The sequence below is a fragment of the Motacilla alba genome, chromosome 4A (genome assembly GCF_015832195.1).
Source record: "Motacilla alba alba isolate MOTALB_02 chromosome 4A, Motacilla_alba_V1.0_pri, whole genome shotgun sequence".
Classification (NCBI taxonomy): Eukaryota; Metazoa; Chordata; class Aves; order Passeriformes; family Motacillidae; genus Motacilla; species Motacilla alba.
Genome location: NC_052045.1, coordinates 6,675,696 through 6,693,124, shown reverse-complemented (window position 1 = coordinate 6,693,124; position 17,429 = coordinate 6,675,696). Strand labels below are relative to the sequence as shown.

Here is a 17,429-nt window from a genome sequence, read left to right as displayed (position 1 = left end):
TTCTGTGCTCTCTTCAGCTGGGTCCCCTCCGTCCCTTCAGACTTCTCACTTTAAATACACCCCTGCTGCTCACCTCGTGTCCTGCAAACTCTGTCTGTGAACCTGAAGGTGCTGAGCTTCCAGGACAGCCTTTAGCAGTGAGAGAGGGTTGTTTGGCCAGGACAGGCGAGGCATCCTCCTGCAAAGATTTTGTGCCTCATTTTCCTCGTCTGGGAGTGCAGCTGCTGGCGCTGTTTGGGGCAGCGGGGCTGCTCCCAGCCTGCAGCATCCCGTGGTTCCCATGACAGCGCTGCGCTGCTGCGGGCAGCTCGGGACACCTCAGCTGGCCAAGTGCCTGCGCTGCTTGGGGTTATCCCCCTAGGCATGATGCAGTGACCCTGGGAGGAGCTCCCCACCTCCAGGGCCAGTGCTCTGGGTTGGTCTAACTTTCTTTCTTTTTTTTTTTTTTTTTTTTTTCCGTGCACCTCCCCGCTATAAGCGTGGGAGCCGCGTCCCTCCCGCCGGCCGCCCCAGCGCAGCCCCGAGCGAAGCTCCGTGCTCGGCCCGGACCTGCCGAGCAGCCCCGGCCGCCTGTAAGCTCCTGCCTGCCTCCCTGCCTGCCTCCCTGCCTGCCTCCCTGCCTGCCTCCCTGCCTGCCTGCCTGCCTGCCTCCCTGCCTCCCTGCCTGCCTCCCTCCGAGCATCGTCCCCCCGTCAGGGCGGCAGCGCTCCGGCATCCCGCGCCTCGCAGATCTTTGGCTTTCAGGGCTGGTGCTGGTCTTTCCTCTGCCTTGCGGTTGCTCTGCCGGACAAGGGTTTGCGGGAGCAGGGATGGGAAGCCTGTGGGTGTGTGATGTGCTTCTGGAACACTTCAGCAAGGCAATTTCTCCGTAGTTTGCCGAGTTAACCTCAGGAACTGCTTGTTTTGGAAAAGGGATTTATCTACATTTCTGCTTCTGATTACTCTCTGCATCCTCTTTTTCTGCTATGCATATTGCCTCCGGGAAGGTGGCTGCTTTGGGCACTGGGGTATAAATACAACTTTTCCCTTTGTTTGCAAGTTGAACTGGTGCTTAGGGAGCATTTGCAGTGGTGCTGAGTTGTGTAGGAGCTGTCAGCTCTGTGCTTTCCTGGGCAGGTGATCAGATGTGCCTCTCTGAGGCTTTTAATGAGAGCTGGGGAGGAAATAACTAAAGCAGGGGCTGGTTTGTGGGCTCTCAGGTGATGTGAGGAGCAATCCTGGGAGCAAGCTGGCAGTAACAGAATTGGAGAATATGGGAATGCAAGCTTTTGTCTAATAATTATCACTCTCAAATATTTCCTCTTTGTGTGTTATGGACTATCAGGCAGTTGCAGAGTTCCTGCAGCTGCACCCATGTGAATGCAAACACCTTTAGCTTTGTGCAAATGCTGCACCCCTGTAATGAGATAGATTTGGGAAGTCACTTGCATGAGTGAAGATTTACTTGCCCATGTGTTTGCAAGATGGGTGTTTCTGTCATTAATCATTTTTTTAGTAATTGGTCAAAAGATAAGCTAATGTGTGGGACTCTGGTCCAGTTTGTGTTGTGTAAGCAGGAGCCTGTCTGTGGTTGAGAATGGGATGTGACTATTTTTTAAACCACTGAAATCTAACATGTGGAATGGGGAAAACTGTAAAAACAATCCACCTATCAAATAGCCTTTTACCCTGTTTTGAGAGGAAGAGTGTTTTTTAAAAACAACAACAAAAAAACTTCCGAAAGGAAACTGATTAAATTCTTAAGCCATGAGGTACAAAGCAAATAGCTGATCAAGCAACCAAATATGGCTTTGAAACTTCAACTTTCTTTTGTAACGATAAAAGCACCCACATACTCCAGTGACAACACCCTTTCTTCTTTTTTCCCAAACACAGCATTCTTGAATACAAACCAGTTCCTAATTTTTCCTTAAGGAGCTCAGTATATAAAAATTCCTTCTTGACTAATACCTAAAAGAAAAATGTGGGTAGGTGTTTCAGAGCTGGCACCACAAGTGCAAAAAGCCCTCCAGATCTCAGTGCAGCAGAAAGGCAGTTGCTCACATTTTGGACTGTGGCTCTGAGGAAGGAAAGGAGTTCAGGGCTGGGATTTTACAGCTGGTTTCTGACATGCACTGAGGAATTTTGGCTGGGGAACGTTTTGAGGATTGGGCCCTTGAGGTGATTCTAGCAGAAGTTATTCCCTGCTGTGAGCAATGGCTTGTCTCCCTGTATGCTGGTACAATTCTCTCCTTGGATGTAAACAGTGGCAGCTGTTCAAAAGGAGGCAATGTTTAGGGTACTCAAACAGTTGAAAATAAACACTCCCCTGCCCCTCTTGGCTGGCCTTTACTTTGGAAGCAGCCTTTCCATCGAGCTGTACTGTGAATGGAAAATCCAGATATATGGTAGGAAGCAGCTGGGGGAGCCCAGCCAGGTCCCTGCTCATGGACAGGGGAGTGATGCTGTAGGATGCCCTTCATCTGTGATCTAAATCCTTATCACATCAATGTGGCTTGCAGTCCACACCCACTGCACTAGGATGTAACAGAAGCTTTAAGGAACTGACCTCCTTGCCCCCAAGAAGGAACTTACTTCCTTTTGTATCACAGAGTAGTTTGGTTGGAAGGGGCCTTCAAAGGCCATTTAGTCCACAGGGACCTCTTCAGCTAGGCCAGGTTGCTCAGAGCCCTGTCCAGCCTGGCCTTGAACACTTCCAGGGATGGGGCATCTCCCACCTCTCTGGGCAATTTGTGCCAGTGCTTTACTGGTTCTTCCACTGTAAAAATCTCCTTCTTTGTATCTAGTCTAAATCTAATCTGTTCCAGTTGAAAACCTTTGCCCTTGTCCTGTTGCAGCAGGCCCTGATAGAAAGTTTGTTCTCATCTTCCTTGTGAGCTCTCTTGAAGTACTGAAATACAATATGGCAATAAAGCCTTCCCAGAGCCTTTCCTTCTCCAGGCTGAGCAATCCCAGCTCTCTCAGCCTGTCTCCACAGGAGAGGGGCTCCATCCCTCAGAGCACATCATCCCTGTCCCCTCTGGACTCGCTCCATGTCCTTCCTGTGCTGGACCCCAGGCTGTGCTCAGCTCTGCAGGTGAGGTCTCACAAACGGAGCAGAGAGGCAGATGTGAGCCAGGAACAATACTGTCCCCTCAGCAGCAGCCTGGGTGAATTTTGTTCTTTTAAGTTTATTCACCAGCCAGTGGAAGCACTGGGGGGTTCAGGTGGAAAGTTCCTCTGGTCTTTGCTGATGGGACAAGGATCACACAAGCTTGTGTTTAGCATTTCCCTTTTTGCAGTGCTGCTTAGCCCTGATGTCCCAGGGGCGTTGAATGAAGCAAGAAAAGCCTCACCACCAGCAATGTGCAAAGTTTGCTCAGGCCTTCGATTGGTTTTGGTTTGATCGCTCCTAAATCAGAGCAGCTCCCTGCAGAGCCATGGGCAGGCTCTGGTGCCAGGCTCTCAGGGGTCACTCGGAGATGCAGATGTGTGGAGAGCTGAGCCAAGCAGTCCATACCTGCCTGCCACCCTCGTGGTCCCCAGCCACTGTCACCTTGTGCCCTGCTGCTAGGAGAGCAAAGGTAGCAAAGCTGAGATTTCAGATTCAGTTCCTTACCTTGAGCAGGGTGGACTCACTTTTGCTTGAAACCATGTCTATGCAGTAAACCTTCCCAGAACTGACCTGTGATTTCATAAAAATTATACATTGTAAGTCAAAATACTACAGCTCGATTCATTGGGATAGCTTTTTATTTCATTTCTGTTGCAGAAATGCAGACAGGGAAAGTAACAAAGCAGAAATGCCTGAGATCAGTCATTTCATGTCTGATTTTGGCAGAGGGAGTGTGGGAGGAAGAAAGAGACCTCATATTTCACTTAGATACTCTGTTTGGAGAGGAGTTTTGAGCAGATGGCTCTTGAGACACTGTGACTCTAAAGAATTAAATGCTATTTAGATAAATGCATGCTTCCACTTCTGCACTGTGGTTTTGGAAGGACTGTGTCATATATTCTGGCTTCAGTCCTTTTGTCCTCAGGTCCACTAAAACCCTGTTTGCAGCCACTTGGCTGGGTGTAGGACCAAAGGACTGGGGCTGCCCTGGGGTTCAGAGACAGGACATAGCCCAGCTTGCTCCTGTCCCCAGTGTGCTTTAACTGGGACTTTCTGTAGCTGGGCAGCCCAGAGAATATCTGGGAATATCACCCCAGCTGGCTTCTGCAGGAATGAATTGGAACCAAGAGGCTGAGGCTGGTGTGTGATGAGCATTTCTCCCTGTGAAACCTCCCCAGGCCTGTAGGCAGAACTCCCCTACCAGAAATGGCTCATTTTGCTGCTCTGAGTACAAAGGCTTTGCTCTGCTCTGAGCTGCTGTTGGGAAGCCACAGAGAAGCAGTGCTTGCCCTCCTTGCAGCACTCCCTGAGGCAGGAACTGGCCCTTGGTGCTTCCAGGGTGATTCAGGCATGGGTAGCACCAAGAATGCTGCCAGAAAATTCCTCCTCTCAGAGCTGGAGAGTGTGGTGGCATTTTCTGTGGGACAAAGGGATGGATGGATGGATGGATGGATGGATGGATGGATGGATGGATGGATGGCTGCTCCCTCTTCTGCTTCTCCAGCTTTTTCATCTCCATCAGAATGGATGGGAAATAGGGTCTGTGTTCTATGGCAAGACAGGGCTAAAATTACATTTAAGGCTTTGGATTGCATTGTAGCCATGCTGGAATGGCACAGACAATGTTGGAAGCACTCTTTCAAAAAAAGGCTGAGCTAGAGCTCCCGGGAAGAAGTTGGAGAGCCAGGGCAGGGTTCCTGGCAGCTCCTGGAGCTGCAATCCAGGGTGGAAGGGCAGCTATTTTGCTGCATGCCTGGCTGGAAACTTTCAGGCAGAGTTACAGTTTTGGTTTGGATGCTGTTACTGAGTTGCATTATTTCTGTAAATAAGAAATTCAAACCCTCTTGACTTCGGACTGATGTTTTCAGAAGACCCACTCGTTGCACAGATGTGCCTCATCTCTTTGCTGTCCCTCGAGGTGACCCCGGTGGTTGGTGGTGTTTGGGATGCATCCCTCCTGCAGAGCTGGCTGTGGTGTGAGCAGGCAGCCAAGGGTCAGGGCTGTGGGGGATTGAAGGTGGTGGGACACTGCTGCATTTGTGACCTGTTGGGGACAGATACAGATTGCCACTTGTCACCCAGGCATCTAATGGAGAACAGGGGGAAACTATTCCAGCTGGGAAGAATCACTGCGGGGCAGCTTTTTGGCTTTCTTGTTTCTAATCCCCGTCCACCTTGGAAAGGGGAAAAGAGGAGACTAAAATCTGCCTCACAGATTTATGGTGCTTTATGATGCTTTGACATATGAGGGAGCTTCAAATCAAATACTGGCTGGCTGCAGTGGTGTCTGTCTGCTGAAATGATGGGTTTAAAAGACTCCTGTTCACAAGGAATTGTGTGTGCTCCATATGCCAAGGGACTCCTGCAGGGAGGCACAGCTGGTACAGGGATCTATAATTCACCTATTTTGCTTCAATGTCCCTTTAGCACTGCAGCAGCTGTCCCAGAGTGTGAGGGCTCTTGTTCTACACCAGCTCTCAGCTGCAGAGGAGGTCAGAGCTTCTGGCAGAGCAAGAATTGCTCTTGCTGTTTTGCTTGGACAGAGCAAAAAATCCACTCAGTCCTCCAAAACTCTCTCATATGAACCAGAGTGCTGGACATGCCTTTCTTCCTGTGCTAAGAAAAATAGAAATGGTTCATCACACTAAAGCCACGGCTGGTCCAGCCCACAGTGGTTGTTAGTTGACTTTCCTGCAGGGTGTTGGCTCCCAGCTCTTCCTCAGAGCCTTCATATGGGAATATTCAGTTTTCATGTGCTTCCAGTGGTCTCTGACCAAAGACTCCCTTAACTATGACACCCTAAATATAGCCCCCCCCTCTGCTGGGGGATGCTGGGGTGGGAGAAAACGATGTCCTTTCTTCTAAAGAAATGCCCCACGATGTGGGAACCATCTGGGCTTGGCAGGCTGCTCCCAAGGCATTTGCTGCTTGTTTACCTTGGGACTGGCTGCCCCTGGCAGTTGTTGCCATCAGCCTTTCTTATCTGTTCTTTTCTATAATAAACACTGGAGCAAAGGTTTGGAATTAGTCACTTCTGAGGCACTGCCTGCCTCCCTTTCCAGCTTCTGTCTTATCGTCTGGTTTTTGGGCTCCTGAGCCTTTTGCACTTCATTCTGTGCCTCTTGGTTTTCCCCTCGTGGCATTGCACCGAGATAGCAAAGAGCTCTTTAAAATTCCTGGGAGGTGTGTCATCCCCAGGGCTGCAGCATCCCAGGAAACTGCTGCCTTGGACAGCTGTGTGCACTCACAGTGCTCTTGCTGTGTGCTACAGAGATTTTTCTAGCTGGATTTACCTCATCCAGTGGATGAGTTTGAGTTTCTGACTGATGCCTGTTCAGGTCCAGAGCCCACAGAGGCAGTGTCAGGATCCCAAGAGCATTCCAGGGGCCTGGCACTGTGTCCTGCTCTTTGGTACAGCATTAACCACAGGGCAGCCTGTGGTTTCAGGGAATGCAAACACAGAAAAAGCACCTCCAGAACACAGGTGTGTGGTCCTCATCTGGACTGAGTCATTTGAGATTGTGATCTGGAGACTGAGTGGCTTTGCCTCCACTTACAAATTCCCTGGTGATGTCTAAGCATTGTCCCGATGTGCTCCTGCTTCTGACAGCACTGTGGAGAGGCGCTGATGAACAGCCCAGGGTGCAAGGATTTCCCTCTCTTTCTCTGGTCTCATCTCACATGAGAAATGCACAGAGCTATGTATTTCACTCAACACAAGCAAATACAGTTTCTTGTCTGTCCCTTGACAGGCAGTCATGCTCCTCAGGGCACAGCCTGCCAGGTGAATGCACTTGATGAATAATTTATTCCAGTGCTGCCTCTGGAAAGGGCCAGGAAGGGATCAGGATGGGAGAGCAGCCCGCATTCACCTCACAGCAGCACAAGGGCACCCACTGGGGATGCAAATCTGTTAAATTCTGTCTGGGTTTGCTTTGGTGGATGCCAGAACATGTCATCCCCCCCTTGCCATAACATTTCCTTCTCTCTTATGCCACGATCACCTTAATGACTTATAACCGGGGTTGGAAACTTCCACCCTGGGTCTGTCCCTGTGGTAGGATGGGTTTCTTGCAGTGGGTGAGGGACTCACCATTCCTGTTTGGGGAAAGATTTGCTGCTTTTAGGCTGGAGAGGATTGCAAACAGCATCCCTGTGGTGACTCTGATGTGCAGGAGAGGCGGTAACGCTTGCTCGGGCTGGCGGGGGGCTGCCCTAGAGGCTCGCCTGTGGTGTGCGAGTGAAAGCCGTGCCTCACAGCTCCTTTCCTCAGCTCCGTGTGGCTGGGGTGAGTGAAGGCAGCTTCCCCTCCGCCCCGCAGGGCTCCCAGCGCCCATCCCCGGAGCGCTGCTGAGAGCATCTCCTGCCCTCCCTGCCCTCCCCCAGCCCGTGCTCCGCTCGACCCCCAACCAAACAACCAAGAAATCTGCTATAAACCGAGGAGTAAGTTGTTTTGGTTACCAGGGAGATTGCCAAGTGCAAATTCAAGCTGAAATAGCGATGAGCTCATCCCTGGAGCGGCCGGGGGAAGGGGAGGCAGCGCCAGGAATGCCGCGGACATCGGGGTGCTGCGGGAGCTGCTCTGCCAGGCGGCTTTTGCCTTGTCAGTGACATCGTGCAGGGGATGCTGCGCGAAGCTGGCTGCTGAGACAGGGCTCTCACAGTTCCTGGAAGTATGGCAGTGACATTCCTCGTGGGACTGAGGGCTGGAGAGCCTTGGGGGTGGGTTCAGGTGCTGCAAAGGTGGCCTTCTCTGCCATCTCCCCTGGAAACTTCTCCCTGTGAAGGGATTGTGGGGAAACTGAGACGCTTGACTTGCAGGTGAGGGCTGGTTCTGGGCAGCTGGTTAGGCAGGAGTACTGCCAGGCCAAGCCTCTCCCTGCTGCTGCTCCAGGGGCTGGGGTGAGGGCTTGAGAGAACCTCACCCTCTTCTGCAAAATGCCTGGGGCAGGAGATGGGACATTTGGACCCTGGCGTTATTTTGCCCCGAAATGTCCCCAGTTTAAGCAGGTCAGGACTGGAGTTTTGGAGTCACCTGCTGCCAGGGCACGGTGGGAGCAGAGAGGGCATTTCTGGGGTGACGGAGGGGGCTCTCGTGGAGCACCAGCTGTGCCTGAGAGAGGCAGGATAAGGAGGCTGTGCTGCACTCAGCCTCAGCCCAGGAAGGGCTCCTGCATCACCCTGCACCTTTCTCTGCTAGGACAGAGATGTTTCTGGTGCACTCCATTCGATGGACTCACATTTTCTGAGCAAGTACAACTTTCAACTGAAAAGCTCTGTCTGTAGGAGGAAGCACTGCCTGTCCCTCTGCACCATGGTGTGCAGGGGCAGGCTGACAAAGCTGTGGCAGTGGTCTCTGCTTGGGTTTTGCTCCCCGTTGCTGAATTATCAAATAATGAAGTTGTGTAGAAATACCTGAGAATGTCACCTGGCAGCTGTCTTGATGAAGCAATGCATGAGCTCCTTACCAGAGGCCCACTGGTGGATTTCAGTAAATCTTTTGAGACATCAGTGAGTGAAAACAGGGAACAAATATCAACAGCACAAATGCAAACAAAACTGAGCCCCTGAAAAGTGATCTGTGAACCTACTCACATGATGAAAAAACATGATCCTTTTTTTGGATTAACTTCATAGCTTTCTGAAACAAGGGGTGGAGGTTGCAACTATAAAAAGAGATTGGTTTCAGCAGGGGTATTTTGTATTTTGGAAGTCTTTTATTACAATTTTACAATCACAAGAGATCTATAAAATTATGTCCTCTTGCAAGTCCCTTCCAGGGCTGTGGGTGGATTTTTTCCAGCTCCTTTCTGGAGCCATGTGGGTAATGCTTTGGTGACATGACCAAGCCCCTTAGCACGACAGGCAGCCCTCAGTGCCACCAGGGCATTCAGCTTCAGGGAGAGGCTTCGGGAAAGCCTGGTGCTTGGAGCAGTCTGGCATTTGAGAGAAGGTGATTTTCATGTGAGGACTTGCAGCTGAGTGGGACAGACATGAGTTCACCTTTTCTAGCTGCAAGGTGGGCAGTGCTCTGGTGTGCCTGGGCTGTCCCAGGGGGTGGCCTTGAGTCCCTGTGACCCTGCTGCAAAGCACAGCCCTGTGCCCCAGCCACCAGGACCCCAAACTGCCCAGAGCTGAGCTGGGCAGCATGCTGAAAAACTTGAAAACCTACAAATGCCACGTGGAGCATTTTATCTTCTGCTTTCAGCATCTCTTTGGAGATGAGACACTGCTTGTCTGGTGTTCCTTTGTGTCACCTCTTTTCTGTGGGGTGCAGCATTGGATGTTAACATGTGGGAGCAGGACGGGCATCCCTGCAGCTCTTCCCTGTGTCCTTCCCCAGTGTTTCACCTTCTTGGTACCAAGATGTGTTTGCCTTTTGGCTGTCTCTGGGTGACTAAACCCACGGCTGTTCTTTGCAGATCCAGGACCAAGCCTAACTTTGCTCAGCCCTGGCACAAAGCGGGCAAACTCCCACCAGACTTCCTTCTAGCACAGCTGAGAGTTTGTCTCAAGGGGTAAAACTTTACCAAAGGGACAGCAGAGTCCTTGCTGTTTCAGGAAAACCCTCCATGATTTGGAAACCTCACCCTTTCCCCATTGTCCTGCAGCATTCCCAGAGGGATGTGGTGCTTGTGGGCTCTCATGAAATGCAGTTGCACAAGCTGGTTTTAAAAGAAAGCAAACCACTGTTTCACATCTGGTTTAGCTTTTTGACAGTTTTCTCTGGCATCTGTGTGCAATTAGCACTGCCCTTCTGCCACATGGAGCCCATCCTCTAATGGCTGGATGTGGGCAGCAGTTGCAGAGCTTGCAGTGATTGTGGTGAGAAGGGCAGTTTCTCTTTGCAGACTGTGTTGCTCATTGCCCCTGAATTTATTGTCTTTCTGCTACTTGAGAAAGAAAACAAAATAATTTTTTTGGGCCTGAATCCAGCCCCAGAGCAGGGGATGGCTTAATCAAACACACAAGCACTTTTACCAGCTCCAGTTGGTTTATTTCTATGTTTAAAATCAAACACTCTTTTAAGTATCTCACTTTTCTTTTCCCAAAGTTTGTGTTTAATGAATGTACCCACTCACAGGCTTTGCCCTTGAGTGGAGGAGTCAGCACTGGTAGAAATGCAGAGCTGCTGTGAGACACTCAGAGGAGCATGGCAGAGGAGAGGAGCCCTTCCCCTGGCTCTGAATGCCCTGGCTTGGTGGAGGGGGGAAATGAAGGTATTAAATTTAGCACTTTCAGTAACCTCACCCCCACCCTCCTGTGGCCTGAGCTGTCTCCTACCAAGTACTGATCTGAACGTTTCCAAGACATAGAAGGAACTCAAATTTTGCTAGGTTACCAAAAAACTAGAGTGGGAGTATGCTGGGGAGGAGAATTCCCCTGCTTCCCTCTCCAAAACAGCCTCGATCCTGCAGATAATGACACTCAGCTGGGATACCACAAACCAGGGCAGGGCTCTGAAAACCATTCTGGGCTGGGACTCTGGTTTTGGCTGAAATTGAAACCTAACCCCGATGGAAGATTTAAAGCTATTTGTTCCTTTTTTTTTTAAACATTTGAGCCTACGTTTTCTAACCAGCCCCACAGGTAAAGCTTTCCTGTGTAGTCCTTGCCCAGCTCTGATCTGACATATTTCCAGAGAGACTCAGGATCCTTATCACTTTATGACAAATGAGATTTAAAGTGCCTGTATCACACAGGCACTTTGAAAATATTATCCCTGACTCCAGATAAATGGCTCATACATTTTAATGCCCTTATTAGAAATTGAATTGACAACACTTATCCTCTGTGGAAATTGCTCTGCAGCTCAGGGGAAAATGTACAGAGAGCACTGGTGGAGACTTCAGAGAGCTCTTGTCATCTTGAGATGTGTGTGCTGCTGGTGCAGTGTGTCTGCTGAATGAGGAGAGCAAGGATTGATATTTGGAAGTTTTTCACAGAAAGAGTGGTTAAAATACCGGAATCATCTGCCCAGGGAGGTGGTGGAGTCACCATCCCTGGATGTGTTTATAAAAAGACTGGATGCGGCACTTGGTGCCATGATCTAGTTGAGGTCTTGGAACATGGGTTGGACTCGATGATCTTAAAGGTCTCTTCCAACCTAGAAATTCTGTGATTCTGTGATATGTGCCAGAGAAAGGGGAAAGCACAAGTCCATGGGCTGAGACAGCAGTGGGGCTTCAAACATCCCGAAGATCTTCTGGGCTGAAAGGGAGAGCAAAGTGGTGGGGAAACAGGGGCTGCTCTGGCCTGCGTGTCCCAGGGTGTTGTGGAGATGTTGCACAGAGGTGCTTTATTTGCTGTCTTAGTAAGTGTAGAGAAAGTGAACTGATGGGTGCTGCCTTAAACTGGCACGTGGGTGCAGTGCTGCTGAGGTGCTCAGGCTGGTGACAGAGGCAGCAAGGAACTGCAACCAGGAAACCCACTCAAAACAGGTCGCTTTTAGAACAAAGTCTTTTTAATGGTGAATAAACTTGCAAGAACTGGCTGATGTCTGCTCCTCTCAGGGGATGTGGCCTTTGACATCAAGTTCCTGCAGCCTCTGAGCTGGGAGCTGCTGAGAGTGGAGGGAGGAAGGGGGACACAACTGGCAAAATACTCGGTGTGGTGCCAAAGAAGCACTTGTGACTCTGAAGCCACTCCAAGGTGAAGAGTTTCCAGTTCTCCTGCCCTTGTTGTGCAATGTGGCCCAGCCTGGCCTGGCCTTTGTGGTGGGTGTTGGGGTGCCAGGAAGTTGACTGCTTCTTCCATTTTAAACTGCACTTATCTGACGCTGGAAGTTAAACCTTCCTAAAGTAGAGGTTTATGAAAATAACTCTTGTGACTAATCCAACCCCTTAGGCCTTGCTGGAGGAGACTTTGCAGCTTTGTTTTTCCTTGTAAAGAATGCTCAGCATATGTCCTGACAATTAGTCAGAGTGCCCAAAAATACCCATCAGCCCTGCAAGCTGATCCCTTCAGCTCCTGGAGCTGAGACAGACACAGGGTTATGCACGGTGGGGCTTTGGGAAAGGTTATTTTTAAAATGGCCACATAACAAGGGTGATCTGGTCCTTTCAGCCACCAGCTCTGGCTCACAACTGAGGGTGCAGACAGCCAAGTGTTGATCTTGCTCGAGGGGACTGTCCTGCCCAGGGTGTTGGGCTGCTTCCCCTGCTAAAGCATGTGCCAGTGCTGGCTCTGTCAGCTCTAAATCAGTGCTGAGGGCATGGCCCTGTGGCCTGTGCCAAGTTTGGGCAGTGCTTTGATGGTGTGCTGGATGCCAGGGAGTCTTCCCAACTGGCATGCCAATGCTTGGAAGGGCACGTCCCCATCAAAGAGGTGGCCTGTCTTCCCCCTTAGCCAGGCAGCCCTTTCCTGAGGGCTTTTGCTTTGCCCTTCTCTGACCACCTGAGCTGAAGTTTTCTATCCTCAGTGTCTCTCATGTGCTGAATTTCTAGAGAATCTTTTGCCAGAATCACAGTCCATCCACAAACAGCCCTTTCTTCTCCTCCCCTGAAAATCAAGGTCTGTAAGGGGAAACACCCAGGCTCCTTGGTGCCACAGAGCACTGCTGGTGTGGGGAATTTGGCTTGGCCCCTGTTTTGTGTGGGTAGAGGATGGAGGTCTGCAGAACCATCTGCCCAGCAGCTTCCTGGGAACATGGTATTTTCCTGGAAAACATCACATGGAAAGCATTCCCAGCCTTTGGAGGAAGAGCTTGGGCAGAGCTGCAGCACCCACCTTGTGAGCCTTCCTTGCTGCCAGCTCCTGTTGGATGAGCACAGGAGGGTGTCAGGGGATGCTGGAGAGTGTGTGTGCTGTAGCTGATGTCTGGGTAGCTGCTAATCTCTGACTCCTAGTGGGTAGGTTTCCAAGGAATGACCCAGCTTTCAAGCAGTGAAGCAAACCAGTAGCTGAACTTCCTTCCGTGAGCTCCACAGTGACCCTCCCTGAGGCAGAGCACTGCCCAGCCAGCTGCTGTGCCCATGAGGAGCAACTGGGAGCTACTGGAAGTGCAGAGAGCCTGCTGGCCACTGTGAAATATTATTTCAGTGATGGCTCACTCCCTGCTTGGTGAAGCCCTGACATGAGCATTTATTGTGTGGGTATGGCAGGATTATGTTGCTGTGCCTGTTCCTCACACCTCATCTGTCCTGGGAAAGGCTGCTGTGCTGCCTGGCTGGATCACTGTGGTATTTATTTGACAGGGACTTGAGTTACTTTTCTCAGCTCTGAAGCCAGGGCTAAGCCACAAGGGGAAGGCTGTGGCTGGCAAATATCTGCCTCATGTTTGGCTCCACTGGTCATTCCCCCTGCACACGAGTACAACTTAACTTGAGCAGAGAAAGACCTAAAGTTGGCCGAGATGGCCCTAAGGAGCTCCTGAGCCCCAAGTGTGAAGCTTTGGGGTAATAGGCTGGGGAATAACTGAGGTGGGGTGCAGCTGGTTGGCCCCATGGCTCCTCCCAGGACACATCACCTGGCAGAGGGTGACTGAGAGTCCTCACAGCACTGCTGGGAGGGTCTGTGTGTGACACAGTTGTAGGGCTGCTGGGGAGGAAGAGGTAAATGCAGTATTTGAAGATTTTTAGCCCAATTATGAGTCTGTTGCTCTTCTGAGGCTTCTGAATCAGACCAGTCTTGGCAGTACATGTGGCCCTGCATCCCAAGAGGAGTAGAGGAAGTCTTTGTCTCCTGTCAGGGTTCTGTGACCTCCATGGACACGTTCCCACCTGTGGTCTTCACCTTACAGGCCATGAAGGGGGCTGTGGGCAGCCTGGTGAGCCTCCAGCCCCCTGCCTGCACACTCACAGCAGAAGGACATGGCAGACAGAGCTGGGAAGAGAAACACAGCTCATGTTTAAGCAAGTGCATTTAAAGACTAAGACATCTGACTTTCTAAGAGATTTTTTAAAAGTCTTCAGCCTTTTGGGGCTGCTTCTTCTTGAGTTTGTGCTGAAGGTCTAAATCTAACTGTTGGGACTACAGCAGGCACTCAACATCCTTGGTGCTGGGAGATGCAGCCTTGGCATCTTATCTGTAATGCAAGAAAGAGGAGCAGGGGTAGGAGGAAACTGACTTTATTTTGAAGTTGATTCAAAACCAGCTCTGCCCAGCACCTGCTACAGCCTCTCCTCTCGTCAGGCTTCTCTGGAGCCTGGGGGTGCCATGGGGCTGTTTGATGCCTGCATCCCACCCTACTGCCATAGCCAGCACGGGGAACAGGAGCTGAATAAAGCTTTGGGACTACAAAGCAGGTCCTGATTTATGCACAGACACTCCCCCAGGCCCCAGTGTCACTTGGCTCCCAGCAGCAGTGAGAGGTCTGCCATGTCAGCAACAGGTGAAGGGAAGAAGTGCCAGTCAGGAGTGTGTGTGGAGGGGAGCCACAGAGCAGATGGCAGCAGGGAAATAAATTTGGAACTGCCAGAGGAATAGTCCTGGAAACAGTCCAGCCTGTGGATGGAGGCAGATGGGGAAGGACTTGGTTTATGTCTCTTCCTGGTTTTGATTTTTTTCAGATGGGTTTATTTCCAGCTCTGTTATCTCTGACCATTCTTTCCTATTACTACACCCTTATCCCATTTTTCCCCTCTTCTTATCCTGTCTTCTTCTCCACCTTTTGTTTCTACTCACACTCTATCTGAGCTCCTGAATGTTGCCCACCCTGCATCTGCTTCCTTATGAACCTATTCCATATTCCTCTACCCCTACCTTCAGAGCTGACCCAAAAAATTTCCCTCGGCACTGAAAGGCTCAGCTCAGTGCTGTGACCCAGCTGTGACCCAGCTGCGAGCTGGAGCTCAGCCTGGAAGAATCCTGCCTTTGGCATGTCTTGCCACTTTCCTTCTCTATTGTCCCTCTGAGCTGGTTTCCTGGGAACAGCAGGGGCTCACCTGGTGCCTGGGGTGCTCATTCCCCTGTCCCTGCAGTGATGTCCCTGCTGGTTTTGCTCTGGATGTGGGAACATCCTGGCTGTCTCTGCCTTGTGTTCCTGTGAGTGCCTGTGGGACGCTTCAGGGGTGCACAGAGCTGGATTTGAGACTTCTAGGGCATTTTTGGGATACTTCACATAGAAACTGTCCAGATTTGAAAGAATGAGGTGGAAAATTCCTGTTCTGGCTCATGTGTGTGTGTCATGCAGGGTCTCTGGCTGGGGGGACAGGGTTCCCCATCCCCTGGCAGTGCTCTCTGGCTGATCTGCAAACGCTGCTCTGCAGTGCCTGCTGCCAGTGCTGAGCAGGAGGCATGTTGGATGCTGAGTGCTTGGAGAGCTGGATCAGCCCCCAGTGCCAGTCCTTGTGCCAAACCTGTCCAGCATTTCTGTGGCACTGGGGACTGCCTCTTATGTCTCTCTGATGGGTCAGCTACAGCTGCAATGATCTTTTCCTTGGAGAAAGCTGTATCTATGTCTTCTCTCCTCTCAAACCCAACTCTCTTACTGGTGGTCTTCCTGCAAACCTTGTCTTTATACTAAAACAAAGAACTGTTTTTTAAAAACTGTTTTATTTCTGCCTCAGAAGAGCCAAGGAAGTTTATAGGTGGGATCTGTTGGGTAGGATTGCTTTGCTGTGGGAAGACACACACATGCAACCTAAGACATACAAAATAAAATTAAAAAAAAATTGATCTGTCCTCAGGACAGGAAGGGAAGGGAGCAATGTGGGACTGATTTTCTGGGCAGCCTGGTGAATGGCAGTGTGCTCTTCTGTGCAGGTGCACCGTGCATTGCCAGCAGCATGTCTGGAAGCAGGAGGCACAGCATTACTTTAGGAGGTGCACAGGTGCTCTGCTGTTGGTATTTACTGCTGCTTTCTTTGATCATGGTGACTAATAGTTCATCAATGCCTGGCTTAGAACAGCTCTCTTTAGGAGTTTCTGCCTGTTGAATGACAGCAGGATGTGTGAGCAAGCTGAGAGACCCAGACCTTTTCTGGCAGGATTCTTAGGGCAAGAAAATACTCTGGAAATCACACCATGAATCATTTGTTTATCCCAGTGGATGACACTATGCCCCAGCCATGCTGCTCTGCAGTCAGACCCCTTGGGTGGGATCAGTGTGTCCAGGGCAGCTCCCTGGAAAACCTACAGGACAGGTTTAATGTTAAAAACATGACATCCCAAGCCTGCTGTGCCCTGCTGTGCACTCACTGGCGTATTTGGAGCACTCTTCCCTCTGGGACCTGTGGGTGCCTGCTGCACAGACAAGGGCTCAGGCAGGGCTGGCACAGCTCCATTCTGGGGCACCCTCTCTTTCCTGGAGATGTCTGCTCCTTGACACGTTTCATGGGGCTCTGATCTCTCTCCTTGCCACTTATGCTACACCTCTGTGTTCAATCACCTGGGCTTGTGTGGATGACGAGAGTCTTGGGAAGGAAAAAGGGAATTGTCCAAAGTTATCTGGCTGAAACCAGGCAAGAAACCAAGAGCAGCAGTAAGGTTGTTCCATTCCTGCTGCTGGACCAGGAGGCCAGAGATTCAAACAAAATGGCCTTTAATTAAAATCTGCTCTGGGGCTTTGCAGAGCGAGCTGTGCCAGGGAGCTCCATGGGCATCCCCAGGGCTGGGTCTTCCTCCTGTTTCTGGGCTAAACTTTCTCCCTCTCCTCCCTGCTCCAGCCCAAGCCTGTCATGGTGCTGTGGACACACGAGTGTTTGTGCACATGAAATGACATCCAAGTGTCCATCCCTGCTCTCCACAGCCCTGTGCAGCTGCCAGACTGCTGCTGGTTGCAGCCACCTCCACTCGGGGCGTGGCAGCCGCTGGCACCGCGGAGACTCTGCTCCATCAGCCAGGATGGGAGCCAAGGCTTCTGATGGAAATACCTGGGCATTCTGGGGAAAGCAGGAAACGACAGCTGGGTGGGAGGGTGCCAGAGCTTTGTGTAGGGAGCTGGAAAGGAATGAGAGTGGTTAATGGTGCAAACTCTACGTGCATTGCCAAAAATGAACTCATGTCTGTAAATATTACACTGTGCACAGCAAGATTAGAACAGGAAAATACCAGTTGTTAGGGTTCCTGTTGCCATCTGAATTATGCAAACAATTTGCTGCAGTTTATAGATGAGCTGGGGCAGAATAACGTTGGGTTTTTCCTCACCGAAGTGTTTCAGTGCATTAGTATTTTAGCACGTTTCCCAGCCTCAATCTGCTGCACCAGTGGATCCATGCTGTGCTCCTTGGAATGGCATGCTGTCAAAAGTGGCCTTTTCCAGGCCGTGTTGGAAACTTGGAGGTGTCAGGATGCTGGTGAGATGCTGAGCTTGTGCACTCGCTGCCTGGGGGCTAAGATGGGTGTGAAGGCTCAGGGGCTCACCAAGGCCAGTGCTGAGGCTGGACACTGTGCA

At 50.8% G+C, this 17,429-nt stretch overlaps 1 protein-coding gene across 1 annotated transcript in view; it reads left to right on the top strand.

Annotated features, from left to right (window-relative positions):
- Positions 1–444: 444 nt before the first annotated feature.
- The window catches only part of FHL1 (four and a half LIM domains 1), a 29,984-nt gene continuing 12,999 nt past the window's right edge, over positions 445–17,429 (top strand). Inside the window, exon 1 of the mRNA XM_038164704.1 lies at positions 445–572. The gene's annotated coding sequence lies outside the window, so the exon portion shown is untranslated. The remainder of the gene's footprint in view (positions 573–17,429) is intronic.